The sequence below is a fragment of the Silurus meridionalis genome, chromosome 20 (genome assembly GCF_014805685.1).
Source record: "Silurus meridionalis isolate SWU-2019-XX chromosome 20, ASM1480568v1, whole genome shotgun sequence".
Taxonomy (NCBI): Eukaryota; Metazoa; Chordata; class Actinopteri; order Siluriformes; family Siluridae; genus Silurus; species Silurus meridionalis.
The window spans coordinates 4,428,793-4,435,000 of NC_060903.1; the positions used below are offsets into that span (position 1 = coordinate 4,428,793).

General features: G+C 34.7%; 1 long non-coding RNA gene across 1 annotated transcript; it reads right to left on the bottom strand.

Annotated features, from left to right (window-relative positions):
- Positions 1–3,483: 3,483 nt before the first annotated feature.
- LOC124403315 lies at positions 3,484–5,376 on the bottom strand. The gene is made up of 3 exons (XR_006928882.1): positions 5,298–5,376; positions 4,114–4,194; positions 3,484–3,692 (listed from the first exon to the last, which is right to left on the bottom strand). It is a non-coding gene; the product is annotated as an uncharacterized LOC124403315 (long non-coding RNA).
- Between the last annotated feature and the right edge of the window lie 832 nt (positions 5,377–6,208).

The window sequence follows — 6,208 nt, forward strand, 5'->3', positions numbered from 1 at the left end:
GTCTCCATTTCAAGTTGTGATTTTTTTTTATTAAGCTCATATGGGTAGAGAAGTATGAATTTGAACAGCAGCTATATGGGGACTGTTGTGTTTGTGTAAGTCTAGACAAGTTTCTCAGATAAAAACCATGTCAAACATGTTATGATCATTAACAAAGGAGGAAATGTGCTATTGCTAAGATTACATTTTATTGTTTAATTAAAGATTAAAGGCATATTTGTCTCAAGATCTGTGGCATTTCCCTTTCTGTTTCCTTATCCATATTTGAACTTCACTGACTTTTGTTATTAGGTGATATTTTCAGGTTATGCTTTGTAACTCAAACTTTTACCTAAATCTCTCACTTGTATGTATGCAGCAGGTCATCATGAGTGGACCAGCTTTTCACATTTCGAGCATGTTTGTCTGAACATGACTGGGTACTGTGCCTTTAGATGAATGTGAGATAAGTCCTGCAATAAGACACTAACAGGCACCTGAGGCTGTCATGCTTTCTTCTTCACTTATTATGCAGCAGCCAATAACCAGTCTATTCCTGATGTGAGATTAGCCTACCTGCTTCTTCTGCTTCTAGTAGCTGGGTGTGTTTACTGGTCTGGCTGAATCATGATGCCTTTGTTTTTGCATATTTGTCAGTGATGCAGGTCAAAAAGTAAAGCAACAAGTGCAAGTCTTATTCACTTATTCACATTGCTGAATACTTCAGGGTTTTTTTTGTATTAGTACTAGAATATTGTATTATTATTATTATTGTAGAATATTTCCCATACAAAACAGCCAAGGCGCTATGAATTCTTGTAGGGAAATGTGGATGTCTCATAGTGAAACAGATAAAAACCAAAATAAAACTAGAATGCTTAAAACAGTGGGAGAAAAAAGACAGGTAGTCTGGAAATTATTTTCCAAATTTGTTACAGTGAAATTTATTACCTTTAAACTGTAAGTAGATGTATATATGATGTCAGGTTAGACCTGTGGAAAGTTTAGGAACATAATGCTTTAATAAAAACCACAATATCATAGTACACATTTGATTAATGAGCCTTATATTTGAATAGAATGTAAATTACAGCCCATGTGGGTCTAGGCAGTTTTTTTATTTTATTTAAGACAGCAAAAGGGTTGCACTGAATTTAAAAACCAAATCATTTCGGGGACATGTGGTAATGATCAAGCAAGTTCATCTAATTTGTGAAGTGCCAACATTTAGCAGGAAGTCAGTAAAGGCCTGTGGAATATACTTAACATTTAGCTCTGGGATTGCAGTGTGCTTGTGAAAGTCAAAATGTACCTATAAAATGAAGTGTATTTAGGTTTTTATACATGCGTGTGCAACCTGGAGCACACTATGAGATAGCAATGACTAATTATGGATAATATCAGAATGATAAACTGATTTACAATCAGAACATCTGGCTTAGTCAGTCCTGGTGTGCAATGAACAGTTTACTAATGGCTTCAACATAAACTGATAATATTTAATTTCTTTGTACTTTTTTGTTTATAGAATTATACAGTGTAGTAATGGCAATTAGTGAAGAGAATAGTAAAGTTGGAAAAAGCCAGTTTCATGACAAATTGTAAATATAATTAAATATCGTAGTCCCATGTTTGAGCAGGCATGAATCAGTTCCCTTGAGCTTAATCTTCTCATTAACACGTTCTCTACAAACTACCTCTATGAGCAATTTTTTTTTTTCGTAGATCCTTTAATCTCCAGTGATAATCCAGATTCAAGATATTAAATCTAAAAGTTGACAGTGATAAAAGTATGATATTGCCCATAAATCTATATGAAAAAAGTTGTCTTTTAAAAACAATATGCTGTGCTGATCAAACACAACTTTAATTGCTGAACACATGATGATTCACAAACACTATTGTGTAGTACCCACCTGAGTGAGGTTAACAAGTCCCTAGTAAGCAATTCATCACAAATATGCACACCCACCACACATTATGATGGGCCTGGTGGATGTTTATGTTATGTCAGTGTCTCTAGAGTGTCTCCAATCTGTACTGCTCATCAACAGTCTAGCTCACTGATTTTAACATAAACTAGGATCAATCGCATGATCAATAACTTTGTCTATTGTGTACACTCACTCATTATGTTTAGTCCTTGAATAACACCCATGCAATTCGATGCACACAAATACACTTCTACACACAGTGACCAACAATCTTAAGAGGATATTAATAATCAGAGAATACATATGAGAAAATGGGTGAATGTAGCCAGGAAACCAGAGTTTCTGCAGGATTTATCTGTAGCCCTTTAGCTAAAATACTTGAGTCAGCTTGTTAACTGTGACCCTACCTACTTTCTTAGGAAGAGACTTGAGCATAAAACTTGTAATTTTTTTGTCACAGCTTGAAAGATTTGGTTGGGTTTAGAAAATCAGGCTAGTTTGATTGTTATGCAAAGAGAACAGTCAATAGTGACATCCAGTACATACCATACAGGCAGCAAAATACATAAACAGGATTTAGAGAGTTATGCTTCATTACTTTGTCCCAGCTGCAGAATCTGAGTTTCAATACTTACAGTGTAATAAACATTGATTAAGTTACATCAACAGGATATTTTGAGTATGCAGAGTATTCCCTCCTTTACTGAGAATATAGCATCTCTAATAATTAGGAATTTACACAAGAAGGATCTTGTATAAGGTACTGATATACACTGAATGTCCAAATGCGTAAATGTTGAACTGTGTCAGGACAACATTAGGAAAGTGACAGAAAGCCCTGCAGTGAATATTTATACAAACATAGATATAACAGATATAAAGGCACAATGTTTCAGCATAGTAATTTAACTTTCAGCATCAGCAAATAGTATACAGTACACTGAATAATAATAAGAGAAAACATTAAGCAAAAACCTTTGAAATCCTGATAAAGGAAATATATCCATACAGTAGAAAACAGTAGTTGTATTTACAAATGCAAAATCAGTATAAATCTATTTGTGATAAATTGTTATATAACAAGTATATATATACACAAGTATATATATATGTTCAAATGTAGCCCATAGCGGAAAGCTAAAGCTAATATCTGTCATAATTACAATTCTTTTGCCTGAACAGCTTCTGACAGAATTGTTTTGCAGTCTGTAGTGATGCTTATCTACAGATTTGCATGTCATTTCAATAGTACTTGTTTAAATATCATTTACATATACAAGAACAGACAAGTGTTGACCACTCCAAAGAAAGCCTGTTCAGTGAGCATTGGCTCAGTCTGAATCAATACCCAGGTCACTAAGCATTTGATCTCTGTTAACATTCGCTGTAAGCATAGAGGGTAGGTTTAAACTTAAAAGCCTTCAATTTGTAACATTAGCATGAAATCAAACTGTTCTCAGTCCATGTTTATGATCGTTCCAGGAGGAAGCTGGCATACTGCCATATGGGTCCAGAAGTATCCTGAAACACCGCACTAAAAGGAAGACTAGGAAGAGTAGTAGAAGGCCTACAAAGCACAAGGCGGTGCTCTGCTCCGTGTCTGTAGCCAAAGACAGACCAGCTGTAATCCCATAACCTGTAGCAGGAGCCAGAGACTGAAGCCCATAGTCCAGTAGAGGAGCGTTACTCATTTTACTAAAAAAAGAAGCTATGATGTCTGTCATTGGATGGCCAGCGGATGTAGAGGTTAGGGCCAGCGGCGGAAGAGCTCACTGTATACTGGGGAAAGAAATCTCCCAGTTAATTGAGTAGTTACAAGATTAATTGAAATTAACAATTTTTTTTTTATATCTACAGCAATGACAGGTAGATTAACAGGATACTGGGATAGAATAGTCTAGTATTTCATGAGGTATCAAACCTTACAGGGGACCACTATAGCCACAAAACAGCTGCAAGGCATCAATGATCTACTACCATATTTTAAAATAGGAATGCCATTTTTAGTAATGTAAAGATTATATTTTTCCAATAGCTTTAGTAATTTATATTTAAAAAAACTGTATTACCAACTCTCTTAAAAATGTCAGTAACTGTATACATATAATAGTACACATCTTAGATATAAAACTTTAACACTATGATATACACTTTACTACACTCACAGTGTGGTAGAGATAGACTTAAAATTTAGACATACAGTCGATTGTTGATTGTTGGCTCCTAGATCACACAGGTACATCTTCATGTGTCTTCCTAAGCCAAGATGCATGATATTTACCTAAAAGAATTGACAGAGGGATGATTAAATCATGCCAACCAAAAAAATCAGAAATCAAATGAGCTAATTTAAGAAAGAATATAAGGCGAAGCACTGTTAGTGATTGATTTCAATCTTAAGAAACACTTAATCAATATCTGCCACATTAAAGAGACAGGCTGCTAAATGATATTGCAGCCAGGTTAATCAGACAAAGACCATTTTCATGATGGACAGAGGGGATGGATGTGCAAGGATTTGTGTGTCAGATGAACAATTGTGAGATGAATAAAAATAATTGAAATGCATTCTCTGGTCAAGCACTTTGACTAATATCTTGGTTATTCTAAACCAATTCCCTTCTATGAGATACTGAGCTGAAATTTAGGCCAGACTACACTTAACACACACGAAAAAACACACCTATAAAATGCCATCTTTACAAAACCTTTATAGAATAGAAGAGCTCAGCATCTCCATATACTATCAGCACATTTTAGTCCAACTGGCGCCTCTGCCTCGTCCACAGAGACAGGTTAATATCCAACGATGCAGGATAAGCCAAAGGACTTTTTGTCTTTACCTGCTTTAAAAAGAACCATCAACTTTACATCAACTATAAAAGGTTTGACAATTACAGTAATACTCATGACCTAGAAAAGTATATCCTGAATGAGTTTGAATAATTGTACTGTTAAATAGAAGCATTAGATTCTTTTACGCACATACTTTCAACTATAAGTACCTTTAGTATTTTGAAAGAAATTGCGATATTTCTTAAACACTAACAAAACACAAGGGACAACTTCCAAGTGAACTGACTCAGAGGAGCCATTAATCAAAATATAATTTGAATAACATGCAGCTATGATCAACAAGTTCACAAAACAACAGATAAATAATTATTCTTTTGGTCGAAAAATTAAGTTTAATCAGCCAACAAAACACAAATGCATGCATTAATTCATAATGCAATTATTAATAAACTTTATAATTAAAAAATGTTGAGTAATTGCATCACCAACCTGACATTGTACACTGGTCTGTATATGTACAAAAAAATAGGCACTAGCATATGTAAAATGTAAAATGGGAAATGTTATAAATAAAACGCTGACACTCACCTATTGTCGAAGGCATCAGGTTATTGTCAGGGTTTGAGAAAGCCGCGCGCGCTGAAAGCTGCATCTTTCGCTCTTTAACGCGAACTCACCAAACTCCCCTCCTCGCGCGCCGAGTCCTATTGGCTGCACGCGCTCAGACGCGATCCAGCCTCAATTTATATCGACTACCGGCATCATCATTATCAATATCTTCAGCACTTCTACCCATTTTCATGTTCTTTTTTTTTATGATTTCATTTATGCCTGTTAAAATTAATATGAATATCGTACTTTTCCAAGTTGCTCTGATGGTACCATCAAGTGTACATCATTTGTACGTTAAGCATGAATATAAAGGTGCTTTAAAAAATACTCTAATGTACATTATTAGATCATAAGGAATGCTGATGTATCTTTAATGGTTTAATAATGCTTTTTAAGATAATTAAATTATTGCAGAAGCATCTTCACAGGGAAAGAAAATACACACAAATAATATACAATTAAAAGCAAAACCTCAGGATCAAAGAAAAGAGCAGTATGGTACCTTTTATTTCTAATAGTAGTGAAACATAAAACAAGTACTGAAACAATAATTACCACACACGCACACACACACACACACACACACACACACACACACACACACACACACACACACACACACACACACACACACACACACACACACACACACACATACATACATACATACATACATACATACATATATATATATATATATATATATATATATATATATATATATATACACTTCATGGCTCTGTAGCAGGCCATTTAAGATCTTCTATGCATGTAAAGCATACCTTCATGTAGCTTGAACATCGTAGGTATGCTTTACATGCGTTAATGTGGAAGATCTTAAATGGCCTGCTACAGAGCTCTGAAGTCATTTCTTTTGGACACATTTG